At 49.9% G+C, this 17,285-nt stretch overlaps 8 non-coding genes across 8 annotated transcripts; all 8 read left to right on the top strand.

The window, feature by feature from the left end:
* Positions 1 to 134: 134 nt before the first annotated feature.
* On the top strand, positions 135 to 296 carry LOC124717879. The gene has a single exon (XR_007005821.1). It is a non-coding gene; the product is annotated as a U1 spliceosomal RNA (small nuclear RNA).
* A 2,159-nt stretch (positions 297 to 2,455) lies between these two features.
* On the top strand, positions 2,456 to 2,617 carry LOC124717868. Its single transcript, XR_007005820.1, has one exon. It is a non-coding gene; the product is annotated as a U1 spliceosomal RNA (small nuclear RNA).
* Positions 2,618 to 4,774: 2,157 nt separating this feature from the next.
* On the top strand, positions 4,775 to 4,936 carry LOC124717857. The gene has a single exon (XR_007005819.1). It is a non-coding gene; the product is annotated as a U1 spliceosomal RNA (small nuclear RNA).
* A 2,158-nt stretch (positions 4,937 to 7,094) lies between these two features.
* On the top strand, positions 7,095 to 7,256 carry LOC124717835. Its single transcript, XR_007005818.1, has one exon. It is a non-coding gene; the product is annotated as a U1 spliceosomal RNA (small nuclear RNA).
* Positions 7,257 to 9,414: 2,158 nt separating this feature from the next.
* Positions 9,415 to 9,576, top strand: LOC124717824. The gene has a single exon (XR_007005817.1). It is a non-coding gene; the product is annotated as a U1 spliceosomal RNA (small nuclear RNA).
* A 2,158-nt stretch (positions 9,577 to 11,734) lies between these two features.
* Positions 11,735 to 11,896, top strand: LOC124717813. The gene has a single exon (XR_007005816.1). It is a non-coding gene; the product is annotated as a U1 spliceosomal RNA (small nuclear RNA).
* Positions 11,897 to 14,054: 2,158 nt separating this feature from the next.
* Positions 14,055 to 14,216, top strand: LOC124717802. Its single transcript, XR_007005815.1, has one exon. It is a non-coding gene; the product is annotated as a U1 spliceosomal RNA (small nuclear RNA).
* A 2,158-nt stretch (positions 14,217 to 16,374) lies between these two features.
* On the top strand, positions 16,375 to 16,536 carry LOC124717791. Its single transcript, XR_007005814.1, has one exon. It is a non-coding gene; the product is annotated as a U1 spliceosomal RNA (small nuclear RNA).
* The last annotated feature ends 749 nt before the right edge of the window (positions 16,537 to 17,285 follow it).

Below are 17,285 nucleotides of genomic sequence, written 5' to 3'. Positions count from 1 at the left end.
CAACAGCGCGTTTCTAAGGAAGCAAGTACATTCACGGCACCATGCTCTTCGCCGAATGCGACAACGTCAAGAGTTCTCGTTCCACTACGATAGCGCGACGCATTACAAATATTCGCCTGTGGCCGAGGAGAAGCATACTTACCTGGCGTAGAGGATACCGTGATCATGAAGGCGGTTCCTCCGGGGTGAGGCTTGTCCATTGCACTTCGGTCGAGCTGACCCCCGCGATTACTCCAAATGCGAGTAACTCGGGCGCATAATTTTTGGTAGTCGGGACTGCGTTCGCGCTGTCCCGGTGCTAATCTCCGTTACAATCAAAGCCTCTCCTCGTGTTGGACGATAAGTACTGACTGTGAGTAATTTACCAGCTTCTCATAACCGATGATGCCTCCACTAGAAGCGACAAAACACACTAGGAAACGGCGTCGAAAGCCAGAGCCAGCGCACTGCTCTTCAACCGCGTGGCACGCGCGCTCGTAATAGCAGCGGCAGCCGCGAGATGGCTCAGGCCATCCAACTTGGCTACGATTTCCGTATTAACGGTCGAACGGCCCCTTTTAGCATTCTCTGTCCATAAACGGATTGCGCGCCAAACGTTATTCGGCGGCGCGACATTCCCTGCAAGCACAGTGACTGCTGTGGCGCGAGCGGGCGTACAGGGGCCATCGGCCAGCCGAACGCTTTGGCGCCGGTGGCATGGTACATGAGGGGCCGGAAGCAAGCGTCTAGCGTAGCGTCTCGGGACTTGCAGACTTGCGGCACTTGAGGAGCTTGTGGGGATGTGAATCGAAGGAAATAACATGACGAGCTGCACCGAAAACGAGAAACATAGATTCTAGCCAACAGCGCCCTGTGCTCCCAGGCGAGGCGGCCACCCATCCAAGCCCCAACGTCGGTGATCGGACGAGAACCGGCGTATTTGCACCCCTTTCTTACCCCGCTGCCGTTGGCGAGTGACTGCTGCAACGTGTGCTGGCAAGTCAGCTTCGGATCCTCACTTAACTTCCACACACAGTGAATATCTTCCTGGCCACGACAGTTTCCCGCCGCAGTTGACGTCTACCTGCTCCAAGGAATGGCCTTTCGTCGCAGTGGTTGTGTTTCATCTGACAACTTTGCAGGCAACCTAAAATAACGCTTGGAAATGAGCAATTAAAGCACGAGGAGGACTGACTGAAAACGGCCGCATGAAATTATTAAGCTCGGTTTCGATTGCAACAGTTCCAATGAAATACTCACGTACACTAATTGCAGAGGTAGGTAGGAATAAATAAATAAATTCGTTGTTGAATCACTACATTCGGAAAAAAAAAAATGTACACTGTATTGTTTAATATCATTTCTTTACACTTCAGAACTGTTACTACTTCAAAAACAAGCAATTTAATTTATCCTTACTTACTCCATGTCCAAGCAAAGAGGCAGAGAGGGGTGAATGTAATGCCTGCAGCAGTTTCAAATGTTTGCACATATAAAACTACTCATAGCGTCACCATAGTCATAAGATATTAATCATTTATGAAATGCCGCAAAATTAATCTGCAGCAAGCTGTGTTGCCATCAGATGGCAATGGCATTGTTTTGACAGTGCTACCTAGTAGTGGTGCAGCCTAAACGAATTAATTACTTCCCCTAAACTTTTCCATCTAGCTTAAATAATGAAGCATTATACTTTCATATGCGTGAAGGAAATATCTCCACATTCTGAATTAAAGAGAACACAAATTTCGTCCGAGCTTTCCAGATCGTGCTCGAGATGAACAGAAAAAAAAAGAAGTGTTACCTTACCTTCAAGTGTCTTCTGTTCCATCAGCGTCCAATGGGGTAAGTTGCAGTTTTTTGCTGATTATTGCCTTTCCTTAAGAGCCTGCTGACGTGATGTTTGTCCCTCGTGTACAACACCCACGAGTGCATACAGCTTCCTTAGAACATCTGATAGTCTGAGCTTGGTCCTTCGGTTGCTCAGCGACAGACAAGGGCGATTGACAATGCTGCCGTATTTCCTAGCACTATGGGCTCCCACGGAGGGAGCAAAGGTAAGAGAAATAATTGATTTTGTGGCTTGCACTGTGGCTGGAAGAAACAGTCATTCAGCAAATCTCATTTGCCGTTTTGACACCGGCCGAGAAAGAGGGCGACTTTCAGGCGGAGAGGGTGGCTCGAAGGCGGTAACCCCGACATGGCCCGCCATCTCCCGGAGGGTGCAGTAACTTAACCCCAGCAACGGCCGGCGCCGCGAGTCGCGATGTCTTCCGCACGAAAAATGCATCGCTTTCTGCAGAAGGCCGTTATTGTGCCTGTCTGCCTGCTAACTCGACGGCCAACAGCGCGTTTCTAAGGAAGCAAGTACATTCACGGCACCATGCTCTTCGCCGAATGCGACAACGTCAAGAGTTCTCGTTCCACTACGATAGCGCGACGCATTACAAATATTCGCCTGTGGCCGAGGAGAAGCATACTTACCTGGCGTAGAGGATACCGTGATCATGAAGGCGGTTCCTCCGGGGTGAGGCTTGTCCATTGCACTTCGGTCGAGCTGACCCCCGCGATTACTCCAAATGCGAGTAACTCGGGCGCATAATTTTTGGTAGTCGGGACTGCGTTCGCGCTGTCCCGGTGCTAATCTCCGTTACAATCAAAGCCTCTCCTCGTGTTGGACGATAAGTACTGACTGTGAGTAATTTACCAGCTTCTCATAACCGATGATGCCTCCACTAGAAGCGACAAAACACACTAGGAAACGGCGTCGAAAGCCAGAGCCAGCGCACTGCTCTTCAACCGCGTGGCACGCGCGCTCGTAATAGCAGCGGCAGCCGCGAGATGGCTCAGGCCATCCAACTTGGCTACGATTTCCGTATTAACGGTCGAACGGCCCCTTTTAGCATTCTCTGTCCATAAACGGATTGCGCGCCAAACGTTATTCGGCGGCGCGACATTCCCTGCAAGCACAGTGACTGCTGTGGCGCGAGCGGCGTACAGGGGCCATCGGCCAGCCGAACGCTTTGGCGCCGGTGGCATGGTACATGAGGGGCCGGAAGCAAGCGTCTAGCGTAGCGTCTCGGGACTTGCAGACTTGCGGCACTTGAGGAGCTTGTGGGGATGTGAATCGAAGGAAATAACATGACGAGCTGCACCGAAAACGAGAAACATAGATTCTAGCCAACAGCGCCCTGTGCTCCCAGGCGAGGCGGCCACCCATCCAAGCCCAACGTCGGTGATCGGACGAGAACCGGCGTATTTGCACCCCTTTCTTACCCCGCTGCCGTTGGCGAGTGACTGCTGCAACGTGTGCTGGCAAGTCAGCTTCGGATCCTCACTTAACTTCCACACACAGTGAATATCTTCCTGGCCACGACAGTTTCCCGCCGCAGTTGACGTCTACCTGCTCCAAGGAATGGCCTTTCGTCGCAGTGGTTGTGTTTCATCTGACAACTTTGCAGGCAACCTAAAATAACGCTTGGAAATGAGCAATTAAAGCACGAGGAGGACTGACTGGAAAACGGCCGCATGAAATTATTAAGCTCGGTTTCGATTGCAACAGTTCCAATGAAATACTCACGTACACTAATTGCAGAGGTAGGTAGGAATAAATAAATAAATTCGTTGTTGAATCACTACATTCGGAAAAAAAAAAATGTACACTGTATTGTTTAATATCATTTCTTTACACTTCAGAACTGTTACTACTTCAAAAACAAGCAATTTAATTTATCCTTACTTACTCCATGTCCAAGCAAAGAGGCAGAGAGGGGTGAATGTAATGCCTGCAGCAGTTCAAATGTTTGCACATATAAAACTACTCATAGCGTCACCATAGTCATAAGATATTAATCATTTATGAAATGCCGCAAAATTAATCTGCAGCAAGCTGTGTTGCCATCAGATGGCAATGGCATTGTTTTGACAGTGCTACCTAGTAGTGGTGCAGCCTAAACGAATTAATTACTTCCCCTAAACTTTTCCATCTAGCTTAAATAATGAAGCATTATACTTTCATATGCGTGAAGGAAATATCTCCACATTCTGAATTAAAGAGAACACAAATTTCGTCCGAGCTTTCCAGATCGTGCTCGAGATGAACAGAAAAAAAAAGAAGTGTTACCTTACCTTCAAGTGTCTTCTGTTCCATCAGCGTCCAATGGGGTAAGTTGCAGTTTTTTGCTGATTATTGCCTTTCCTTAAGAGCCTGCTGACGTGATGTTTGTCCCTCGTGTACAACACCCACGAGTGCATACAGCTTCCTTAGAACATCTGATAGTCTGAGCTTGGTCCTTCGGTTGCTCAGCGACAGACAAGGGCGATTGACAATGCTGCCGTATTTCCTAGCACTATGGGCTCCCACGGAGGGAGCAAAGGTAAGAGAAATAATTGATTTTGTGGCTTGCACTGTGGCTGGAAGAAACAGTCATTCAGCAAATCTCATTTGCCGTTTTGACACCGGCCGAGAAAGAGGGCGACTTTCAGGCGGAGAGGGTGGCTCGAAGGCGGTAACCCCGACATGGCCCGCCATCTCCCGGAGGGTGCAGTAACTTAACCCCAGCAACGGCCGGCGCCGCGAGTCGCGATGTCTTCCGCACGAAAAATGCATCGCTTTCTGCAGAAGGCCGTTATTGTGCCTGTCTGCCTGCTAACTCGACGGCCAACAGCGCGTTTCTAAGGAAGCAAGTACATTCACGGCACCATGCTCTTCGCCGAATGCGACAACGTCAAGAGTTCTCGTTCCACTACGATAGCGCGACGCATTACAAATATTCGCCTGTGGCCGAGGAGAAGCATACTTACCTGGCGTAGAGGATACCGTGATCATGAAGGCGGTTCCTCCGGGGTGAGGCTTGTCCATTGCACTTCGGTCGAGCTGACCCCCGCGATTACTCCAAATGCGAGTAACTCGGGCGCATAATTTTTGGTAGTCGGGACTGCGTTCGCGCTGTCCCGGTGCTAATCTCCGTTACAATCAAAGCCTCTCCTCGTGTTGGACGATAAGTACTGACTGTGAGTAATTTACCAGCTTCTCATAACCGATGATGCCTCCACTAGAAGCGACAAAACACACTAGGAAACGGCGTCGAAAGCCAGAGCCAGCGCACTGCTCTTCAACCGCGTGGCACGCGCGCTCGTAATAGCAGCGGCAGCCGCGAGATGGCTCAGGCCATCCAACTTGGCTACGATTTCCGTATTAACGGTCGAACGGCCCCTTTTAGCATTCTCTGTCCATAAACGGATTGCGCGCCAAACGTTATTCGGCGGCGCGACATTCCCTGCAAGCACAGTGACTGCTGTGGCGCGAGCGGGCGTACAGGGGCCATCGGCCAGCCGAACGCTTTGGCGCCGGTGGCATGGTACATGAGGGGCCGGAAGCAAGCGTCTAGCGTAGCGTCTCGGGACTTGCAGACTTGCGGCACTTGAGGAGCTTGTGGGGATGTGAATCGAAGGAAATAACATGACGAGCTGCACCGAAAACGAGAAACATAGATTCTAGCCAACAGCGCCCTGTGCTCCCAGGCGAGGCGGCCACCCATCCAAGCCCAACGTCGGTGATCGGACGAGAACCGGCGTATTTGCACCCCTTTCTTACCCCGCTGCCGTTGGCGAGTGACTGCTGCAACGTGTGCTGGCAAGTCAGCTTCGGATCCTCACTTAACTTCCACACACAGTGAATATCTTCCTGGCCACGACAGTTTCCCGCCGCAGTTGACGTCTACCTGCTCCAAGGAATGGCCTTTCGTCGCAGTGGTTGTGTTTCATCTGACAACTTTGCAGGCAACCTAAAATAACGCTTGGAAATGAGCAATTAAAGCACGAGGAGGACTGACTGAAAACGGCCGCATGAAATTATTAAGCTCGGTTTCGATTGCAACAGTTCCAATGAAATACTCACGTACACTAATTGCAGAGGTAGGTAGGAATAAATAAATAAATTCGTTGTTGAATCACTACATTCGGAAAAAAAAAAATGTACACTGTATTGTTTAATATCATTTCTTTACACTTCAGAACTGTTACTACTTCAAAAACAAGCAATTTAATTTATCCTTACTTACTCCATGTCCAAGCAAAGAGGCAGAGAGGGGTGAATGTAATGCCTGCAGCAGTTTCAAATGTTTGCACATATAAAACTACTCATAGCGTCACCATAGTCATAAGATATTAATCATTTATGAAATGCCGCAAAATTAATCTGCAGCAAGCTGTGTTGCCATCAGATGGCAATGGCATTGTTTTGACAGTGCTACCTAGTAGTGGTGCAGCCTAAACGAATTAATTACTTCCCCTAAACTTTTCCATCTAGCTTAAATAATGAAGCATTATACTTTCATATGCGTGAAGGAAATATCTCCACATTCTGAATTAAAGAGAACACAAATTTCGTCCGAGCTTTCCAGATCGTGCTCGAGATGAACAGAAAAAAAAAGAAGTGTTACCTTACCTTCAAGTGTCTTCTGTTCCATCAGCGTCCAATGGGGTAAGTTGCAGTTTTTTGCTGATTATTGCCTTTCCTTAAGAGCCTGCTGACGTGATGTTTGTCCCTCGTGTACAACACCCACGAGTGCATACAGCTTCCTTAGAACATCTGATAGTCTGAGCTTGGTCCTTCGGTTGCTCAGCGACAGACAAGGGCGATTGACAATGCTGCCGTATTTCCTAGCACTATGGGCTCCCACGGAGGGAGCAAAGGTAAGAGAAATAATTGATTTTGTGGCTTGCACTGTGGCTGGAAGAAACAGTCATTCAGCAAATCTCATTTGCCGTTTTGACACCGGCCGAGAAAGAGGGCGACTTTCAGGCGGAGAGGGTGGCTCGAAGGCGGTAACCCCGACATGGCCCGCCATCTCCCGGAGGGTGCAGTAACTTAACCCCAGCAACGGCCGGCGCCGCGAGTCGCGATGTCTTCCGCACGAAAAATGCATCGCTTTCTGCAGAAGGCCGTTATTGTGCCTGTCTGCCTGCTAACTCGACGGCCAACAGCGCGTTTCTAAGGAAGCAAGTACATTCACGGCACCATGCTCTTCGCCGAATGCGACAACGTCAAGAGTTCTCGTTCCACTACGATAGCGCGACGCATTACAAATATTCGCCTGTGGCCGAGGAGAAGCATACTTACCTGGCGTAGAGGATACCGTGATCATGAAGGCGGTTCCTCCGGGGTGAGGCTTGTCCATTGCACTTCGGTCGAGCTGACCCCCGCGATTACTCCAAATGCGAGTAACTCGGGCGCATAATTTTTGGTAGTCGGGACTGCGTTCGCGCTGTCCCGGTGCTAATCTCCGTTACAATCAAAGCCTCTCCTCGTGTTGGACGATAAGTACTGACTGTGAGTAATTTACCAGCTTCTCATAACCGATGATGCCTCCACTAGAAGCGACAAAACACACTAGGAAACGGCGTCGAAAGCCAGAGCCAGCGCACTGCTCTTCAACCGCGTGGCACGCGCGCTCGTAATAGCAGCGGCAGCCGCGAGATGGCTCAGGCCATCCAACTTGGCTACGATTTCCGTATTAACGGTCGAACGGCCCCTTTTAGCATTCTCTGTCCATAAACGGATTGCGCGCCAAACGTTATTCGGCGGCGCGACATTCCCTGCAAGCACAGTGACTGCTGTGGCGCGAGCGGGCGTACAGGGGCCATCGGCCAGCCGAACGCTTTGGCGCCGGTGGCATGGTACATGAGGGGCCGGAAGCAAGCGTCTAGCGTAGCGTCTCGGGACTTGCAGACTTGCGGCACTTGAGGAGCTTGTGGGGATGTGAATCGAAGGAAATAACATGACGAGCTGCACCGAAAACGAGAAACATAGATTCTAGCCAACAGCGCCCTGTGCTCCCAGGCGAGGCGGCCACCCATCCAAGCCCAACGTCGGTGATCGGACGAGAACCGGCGTATTTGCACCCCTTTCTTACCCCGCTGCCGTTGGCGAGTGACTGCTGCAACGTGTGCTGGCAAGTCAGCTTCGGATCCTCACTTAACTTCCACACACAGTGAATATCTTCCTGGCCACGACAGTTTCCCGCCGCAGTTGACGTCTACCTGCTCCAAGGAATGGCCTTTCGTCGCAGTGGTTGTGTTTCATCTGACAACTTTGCAGGCAACCTAAAATAACGCTTGGAAATGAGCAATTAAAGCACGAGGAGGACTGACTGAAAACGGCCGCATGAAATTATTAAGCTCGGTTTCGATTGCAACAGTTCCAATGAAATACTCACGTACACTAATTGCAGAGGTAGGTAGGAATAAATAAATAAATTCGTTGTTGAATCACTACATTCGGAAAAAAAAAAATGTACACTGTATTGTTTAATATCATTTCTTTACACTTCAGAACTGTTACTACTTCAAAAACAAGCAATTTAATTTATCCTTACTTACTCCATGTCCAAGCAAAGAGGCAGAGAGGGGTGAATGTAATGCCTGCAGCAGTTTCAAATGTTTGCACATATAAAACTACTCATAGCGTCACCATAGTCATAAGATATTAATCATTTATGAAATGCCGCAAAATTAATCTGCAGCAAGCTGTGTTGCCATCAGATGGCAATGGCATTGTTTTGACAGTGCTACCTAGTAGTGGTGCAGCCTAAACGAATTAATTACTTCCCCTAAACTTTTCCATCTAGCTTAAATAATGAAGCATTATACTTTCATATGCGTGAAGGAAATATCTCCACATTCTGAATTAAAGAGAACACAAATTTCGTCCGAGCTTTCCAGATCGTGCTCGAGATGAACAGAAAAAAAAAGAAGTGTTACCTTACCTTCAAGTGTCTTCTGTTCCATCAGCGTCCAATGGGGTAAGTTGCAGTTTTTTGCTGATTATTGCCTTTCCTTAAGAGCCTGCTGACGTGATGTTTGTCCCTCGTGTACAACACCCACGAGTGCATACAGCTTCCTTAGAACATCTGATAGTCTGAGCTTGGTCCTTCGGTTGCTCAGCGACAGACAAGGGCGATTGACAATGCTGCCGTATTTCCTAGCACTATGGGCTCCCACGGAGGGAGCAAAGGTAAGAGAAATAATTGATTTTGTGGCTTGCACTGTGGCTGGAAGAAACAGTCATTCAGCAAATCTCATTTGCCGTTTTGACACCGGCCGAGAAAGAGGGCGACTTTCAGGCGGAGAGGGTGGCTCGAAGGCGGTAACCCCGACATGGCCCGCCATCTCCCGGAGGGTGCAGTAACTTAACCCCAGCAACGGCCGGCGCCGCGAGTCGCGATGTCTTCCGCACGAAAAATGCATCGCTTTCTGCAGAAGGCCGTTATTGTGCCTGTCTGCCTGCTAACTCGACGGCCAACAGCGCGTTTCTAAGGAAGCAAGTACATTCACGGCACCATGCTCTTCGCCGAATGCGACAACGTCAAGAGTTCTCGTTCCACTACGATAGCGCGACGCATTACAAATATTCGCCTGTGGCCGAGGAGAAGCATACTTACCTGGCGTAGAGGATACCGTGATCATGAAGGCGGTTCCTCCGGGGTGAGGCTTGTCCATTGCACTTCGGTCGAGCTGACCCCCGCGATTACTCCAAATGCGAGTAACTCGGGCGCATAATTTTTGGTAGTCGGGACTGCGTTCGCGCTGTCCCGGTGCTAATCTCCGTTACAATCAAAGCCTCTCCTCGTGTTGGACGATAAGTACTGACTGTGAGTAATTTACCAGCTTCTCATAACCGATGATGCCTCCACTAGAAGCGACAAAACACACTAGGAAACGGCGTCGAAAGCCAGAGCCAGCGCACTGCTCTTCAACCGCGTGGCACGCGCGCTCGTAATAGCAGCGGCAGCCGCGAGATGGCTCAGGCCATCCAACTTGGCTACGATTTCCGTATTAACGGTCGAACGGCCCCTTTTAGCATTCTCTGTCCATAAACGGATTGCGCGCCAAACGTTATTCGGCGGCGCGACATTCCCTGCAAGCACAGTGACTGCTGTGGCGCGAGCGGGCGTACAGGGGCCATCGGCCAGCCGAACGCTTTGGCGCCGGTGGCATGGTACATGAGGGGCCGGAAGCAAGCGTCTAGCGTAGCGTCTCGGGACTTGCAGACTTGCGGCACTTGAGGAGCTTGTGGGGATGTGAATCGAAGGAAATAACATGACGAGCTGCACCGAAAACGAGAAACATAGATTCTAGCCAACAGCGCCCTGTGCTCCCAGGCGAGGCGGCCACCCATCCAAGCCCAACGTCGGTGATCGGACGAGAACCGGCGTATTTGCACCCCTTTCTTACCCCGCTGCCGTTGGCGAGTGACTGCTGCAACGTGTGCTGGCAAGTCAGCTTCGGATCCTCACTTAACTTCCACACACAGTGAATATCTTCCTGGCCACGACAGTTTCCCGCCGCAGTTGACGTCTACCTGCTCCAAGGAATGGCCTTTCGTCGCAGTGGTTGTGTTTCATCTGACAACTTTGCAGGCAACCTAAAATAACGCTTGGAAATGAGCAATTAAAGCACGAGGAGGACTGACTGAAAACGGCCGCATGAAATTATTAAGCTCGGTTTCGATTGCAACAGTTCCAATGAAATACTCACGTACACTAATTGCAGAGGTAGGTAGGAATAAATAAATAAATTCGTTGTTGAATCACTACATTCGGAAAAAAAAAAATGTACACTGTATTGTTTAATATCATTTCTTTACACTTCAGAACTGTTACTACTTCAAAAACAAGCAATTTAATTTATCCTTACTTACTCCATGTCCAAGCAAAGAGGCAGAGAGGGGTGAATGTAATGCCTGCAGCAGTTTCAAATGTTTGCACATATAAAACTACTCATAGCGTCACCATAGTCATAAGATATTAATCATTTATGAAATGCCGCAAAATTAATCTGCAGCAAGCTGTGTTGCCATCAGATGGCAATGGCATTGTTTTGACAGTGCTACCTAGTAGTGGTGCAGCCTAAACGAATTAATTACTTCCCCTAAACTTTTCCATCTAGCTTAAATAATGAAGCATTATACTTTCATATGCGTGAAGGAAATATCTCCACATTCTGAATTAAAGAGAACACAAATTTCGTCCGAGCTTTCCAGATCGTGCTCGAGATGAACAGAAAAAAAAAGAAGTGTTACCTTACCTTCAAGTGTCTTCTGTTCCATCAGCGTCCAATGGGGTAAGTTGCAGTTTTTTGCTGATTATTGCCTTTCCTTAAGAGCCTGCTGACGTGATGTTTGTCCCTCGTGTACAACACCCACGAGTGCATACAGCTTCCTTAGAACATCTGATAGTCTGAGCTTGGTCCTTCGGTTGCTCAGCGACAGACAAGGGCGATTGACAATGCTGCCGTATTTCCTAGCACTATGGGCTCCCACGGAGGGAGCAAAGGTAAGAGAAATAATTGATTTTGTGGCTTGCACTGTGGCTGGAAGAAACAGTCATTCAGCAAATCTCATTTGCCGTTTTGACACCGGCCGAGAAAGAGGGCGACTTTCAGGCGGAGAGGGTGGCTCGAAGGCGGTAACCCCGACATGGCCCGCCATCTCCCGGAGGGTGCAGTAACTTAACCCCAGCAACGGCCGGCGCCGCGAGTCGCGATGTCTTCCGCACGAAAAATGCATCGCTTTCTGCAGAAGGCCGTTATTGTGCCTGTCTGCCTGCTAACTCGACGGCCAACAGCGCGTTTCTAAGGAAGCAAGTACATTCACGGCACCATGCTCTTCGCCGAATGCGACAACGTCAAGAGTTCTCGTTCCACTACGATAGCGCGACGCATTACAAATATTCGCCTGTGGCCGAGGAGAAGCATACTTACCTGGCGTAGAGGATACCGTGATCATGAAGGCGGTTCCTCCGGGGTGAGGCTTGTCCATTGCACTTCGGTCGAGCTGACCCCCGCGATTACTCCAAATGCGAGTAACTCGGGCGCATAATTTTTGGTAGTCGGGACTGCGTTCGCGCTGTCCCGGTGCTAATCTCCGTTACAATCAAAGCCTCTCCTCGTGTTGGACGATAAGTACTGACTGTGAGTAATTTACCAGCTTCTCATAACCGATGATGCCTCCACTAGAAGCGACAAAACACACTAGGAAACGGCGTCGAAAGCCAGAGCCAGCGCACTGCTCTTCAACCGCGTGGCACGCGCGCTCGTAATAGCAGCGGCAGCCGCGAGATGGCTCAGGCCATCCAACTTGGCTACGATTTCCGTATTAACGGTCGAACGGCCCCTTTTAGCATTCTCTGTCCATAAACGGATTGCGCGCCAAACGTTATTCGGCGGCGCGACATTCCCTGCAAGCACAGTGACTGCTGTGGCGCGAGCGGGCGTACAGGGGCCATCGGCCAGCCGAACGCTTTGGCGCCGGTGGCATGGTACATGAGGGGCCGGAAGCAAGCGTCTAGCGTAGCGTCTCGGGACTTGCAGACTTGCGGCACTTGAGGAGCTTGTGGGGATGTGAATCGAAGGAAATAACATGACGAGCTGCACCGAAAACGAGAAACATAGATTCTAGCCAACAGCGCCCTGTGCTCCCAGGCGAGGCGGCCACCCATCCAAGCCCAACGTCGGTGATCGGACGAGAACCGGCGTATTTGCACCCCTTTCTTACCCCGCTGCCGTTGGCGAGTGACTGCTGCAACGTGTGCTGGCAAGTCAGCTTCGGATCCTCACTTAACTTCCACACACAGTGAATATCTTCCTGGCCACGACAGTTTCCCGCCGCAGTTGACGTCTACCTGCTCCAAGGAATGGCCTTTCGTCGCAGTGGTTGTGTTTCATCTGACAACTTTGCAGGCAACCTAAAATAACGCTTGGAAATGAGCAATTAAAGCACGAGGAGGACTGACTGAAAACGGCCGCATGAAATTATTAAGCTCGGTTTCGATTGCAACAGTTCCAATGAAATACTCACGTACACTAATTGCAGAGGTAGGTAGGAATAAATAAATAAATTCGTTGTTGAATCACTACATTCGGAAAAAAAAAAATGTACACTGTATTGTTTAATATCATTTCTTTACACTTCAGAACTGTTACTACTTCAAAAACAAGCAATTTAATTTATCCTTACTTACTCCATGTCCAAGCAAAGAGGCAGAGAGGGGTGAATGTAATGCCTGCAGCAGTTTCAAATGTTTGCACATATAAAACTACTCATAGCGTCACCATAGTCATAAGATATTAATCATTTATGAAATGCCGCAAAATTAATCTGCAGCAAGCTGTGTTGCCATCAGATGGCAATGGCATTGTTTTGACAGTGCTACCTAGTAGTGGTGCAGCCTAAACGAATTAATTACTTCCCCTAAACTTTTCCATCTAGCTTAAATAATGAAGCATTATACTTTCATATGCGTGAAGGAAATATCTCCACATTCTGAATTAAAGAGAACACAAATTTCGTCCGAGCTTTCCAGATCGTGCTCGAGATGAACAGAAAAAAAAAGAAGTGTTACCTTACCTTCAAGTGTCTTCTGTTCCATCAGCGTCCAATGGGGTAAGTTGCAGTTTTTTGCTGATTATTGCCTTTCCTTAAGAGCCTGCTGACGTGATGTTTGTCCCTCGTGTACAACACCCACGAGTGCATACAGCTTCCTTAGAACATCTGATAGTCTGAGCTTGGTCCTTCGGTTGCTCAGCGACAGACAAGGGCGATTGACAATGCTGCCGTATTTCCTAGCACTATGGGCTCCCACGGAGGGAGCAAAGGTAAGAGAAATAATTGATTTTGTGGCTTGCACTGTGGCTGGAAGAAACAGTCATTCAGCAAATCTCATTTGCCGTTTTGACACCGGCCGAGAAAGAGGGCGACTTTCAGGCGGAGAGGGTGGCTCGAAGGCGGTAACCCCGACATGGCCCGCCATCTCCCGGAGGGTGCAGTAACTTAACCCCAGCAACGGCCGGCGCCGCGAGTCGCGATGTCTTCCGCACGAAAAATGCATCGCTTTCTGCAGAAGGCCGTTATTGTGCCTGTCTGCCTGCTAACTCGACGGCCAACAGCGCGTTTCTAAGGAAGCAAGTACATTCACGGCACCATGCTCTTCGCCGAATGCGACAACGTCAAGAGTTCTCGTTCCACTACGATAGCGCGACGCATTACAAATATTCGCCTGTGGCCGAGGAGAAGCATACTTACCTGGCGTAGAGGATACCGTGATCATGAAGGCGGTTCCTCCGGGGTGAGGCTTGTCCATTGCACTTCGGTCGAGCTGACCCCCGCGATTACTCCAAATGCGAGTAACTCGGGCGCATAATTTTTGGTAGTCGGGACTGCGTTCGCGCTGTCCCGGTGCTAATCTCCGTTACAATCAAAGCCTCTCCTCGTGTTGGACGATAAGTACTGACTGTGAGTAATTTACCAGCTTCTCATAACCGATGATGCCTCCACTAGAAGCGACAAAACACACTAGGAAACGGCGTCGAAAGCCAGAGCCAGCGCACTGCTCTTCAACCGCGTGGCACGCGCGCTCGTAATAGCAGCGGCAGCCGCGAGATGGCTCAGGCCATCCAACTTGGCTACGATTTCCGTATTAACGGTCGAACGGCCCCTTTTAGCATTCTCTGTCCATAAACGGATTGCGCGCCAAACGTTATTCGGCGGCGCGACATTCCCTGCAAGCACAGTGACTGCTGTGGCGCGAGCGGGCGTACAGGGGCCATCGGCCAGCCGAACGCTTTGGCGCCGGTGGCATGGTACATGAGGGGCCGGAAGCAAGCGTCTAGCGTAGCGTCTCGGGACTTGCAGACTTGCGGCACTTGAGGAGCTTGTGGGGATGTGAATCGAAGGAAATAACATGACGAGCTGCACCGAAAACGAGAAACATAGATTCTAGCCAACAGCGCCCTGTGCTCCCAGGCGAGGCGGCCACCCATCCAAGCCCAACGTCGGTGATCGGACGAGAACCGGCGTATTTGCACCCCTTTCTTACCCCGCTGCCGTTGGCGAGTGACTGCTGCAACGTGTGCTGGCAAGTCAGCTTCGGATCCTCACTTAACTTCCACACACAGTGAATATCTTCCTGGCCACGACAGTTTCCCGCCGCAGTTGACGTCTACCTGCTCCAAGGAATGGCCTTTCGTCGCAGTGGTTGTGTTTCATCTGACAACTTTGCAGGCAACCTAAAATAACGCTTGGAAATGAGCAATTAAAGCACGAGGAGGACTGACTGAAAACGGCCGCATGAAATTATTAAGCTCGGTTTCGATTGCAACAGTTCCAATGAAATACTCACGTACACTAATTGCAGAGGTAGGTAGGAATAAATAAATAAATTCGTTGTTGAATCACTACATTCGGAAAAAAAAAAATGTACACTGTATTGTTTAATATCATTTCTTTACACTTCAGAACTGTTACTACTTCAAAAACAAGCAATTTAATTTATCCTTACTTACTCCATGTCCAAGCAAAGAGGCAGAGAGGGGTGAATGTAATGCCTGCAGCAGTTTCAAATGTTTGCACATATAAAACTACTCATAGCGTCACCATAGTCATAAGATATTAATCATTTATGAAATGCCGCAAAATTAATCTGCAGCAAGCTGTGTTGCCATCAGATGGCAATGGCATTGTTTTGACAGTGCTACCTAGTAGTGGTGCAGCCTAAACGAATTAATTACTTCCCCTAAACTTTTCCATCTAGCTTAAATAATGAAGCATTATACTTTCATATGCGTGAAGGAAATATCTCCACATTCTGAATTAAAGAGAACACAAATTTCGTCCGAGCTTTCCAGATCGTGCTCGAGATGAACAGAAAAAAAAAGAAGTGTTACCTTACCTTCAAGTGTCTTCTGTTCCATCAGCGTCCAATGGGGTAAGTTGCAGTTTTTTGCTGATTATTGCCTTTCCTTAAGAGCCTGCTGACGTGATGTTTGTCCCTCGTGTACAACACCCACGAGTGCATACAGCTTCCTTAGAACATCTGATAGTCTGAGCTTGGTCCTTCGGTTGCTCAGCGACAGACAAGGGCGATTGACAATGCTGCCGTATTTCCTAGCACTATGGGCTCCCACGGAGGGAGCAAAGGTAAGAGAAATAATTGATTTTGTGGCTTGCACTGTGGCTGGAAGAAACAGTCATTCAGCAAATCTCATTTGCCGTTTTGACACCGGCCGAGAAAGAGGGCGACTTTCAGGCGGAGAGGGTGGCTCGAAGGCGGTAACCCCGACATGGCCCGCCATCTCCCGGAGGGTGCAGTAACTTAACCCCAGCAACGGCCGGCGCCGCGAGTCGCGATGTCTTCCGCACGAAAAATGCATCGCTTTCTGCAGAAGGCCGTTATTGTGCCTGTCTGCCTGCTAACTCGACGGCCAACAGCGCGTTTCTAAGGAAGCAAGTACATTCACGGCACCATGCTCTTCGCCGAATGCGACAACGTCAAGAGTTCTCGTTCCACTACGATAGCGCGACGCATTACAAATATTCGCCTGTGGCCGAGGAGAAGCATACTTACCTGGCGTAGAGGATACCGTGATCATGAAGGCGGTTCCTCCGGGGTGAGGCTTGTCCATTGCACTTCGGTCGAGCTGACCCCCGCGATTACTCCAAATGCGAGTAACTCGGGCGCATAATTTTTGGTAGTCGGGACTGCGTTCGCGCTGTCCCGGTGCTAATCTCCGTTACAATCAAAGCCTCTCCTCGTGTTGGACGATAAGTACTGACTGTGAGTAATTTACCAGCTTCTCATAACCGATGATGCCTCCACTAGAAGCGACAAAACACACTAGGAAACGGCGTCGAAAGCCAGAGCCAGCGCACTGCTCTTCAACCGCGTGGCACGCGCGCTCGTAATAGCAGCGGCAGCCGCGAGATGGCTCAGGCCATCCAACTTGGCTACGATTTCCGTATTAACGGTCGAACGGCCCCTTTTAGCATTCTCTGTCCATAAACGGATTGCGCGCCAAACGTTATTCGGCGGCGCGACATTCCCTGCAAGCACAGTGACTGCTGTGGCGCGAGCGGGCGTACAGGGGCCATCGGCCAGCCGAACGCTTTGGCGCCGGTGGCATGGTACATGAGGGGCCGGAAGCAAGCGTCTAGCGTAGCGTCTCGGGACTTGCAGACTTGCGGCACTTGAGGAGCTTGTGGGGATGTGAATCGAAGGAAATAACATGACGAGCTGCACCGAAAACGAGAAACATAGATTCTAGCCAACAGCGCCCTGTGCTCCCAGGCGAGGCGGCCACCCATCCAAGCCCAACGTCGGTGATCGGACGAGAACCGGCGTATTTGCACCCCTTTCTTACCCCGCTGCCGTTGGCGAGTGACTGCTGCAACGTGTGCTGGCAAGTCAGCTTCGGATCCTCACTTAACTTCCACACACAGTGAATATCTTCCTGGCCACGACAGTTTCCCG

Source organism: Schistocerca piceifrons, chromosome 1 (genome assembly GCF_021461385.2).
Source record: "Schistocerca piceifrons isolate TAMUIC-IGC-003096 chromosome 1, iqSchPice1.1, whole genome shotgun sequence".
NCBI lineage: Eukaryota > Metazoa > Arthropoda > Insecta > Orthoptera > Acrididae > Schistocerca > Schistocerca piceifrons.
Note: the sequence above shows the minus strand (reverse complement) of the source record. Positions and strands in the feature narration are given on the sequence as shown.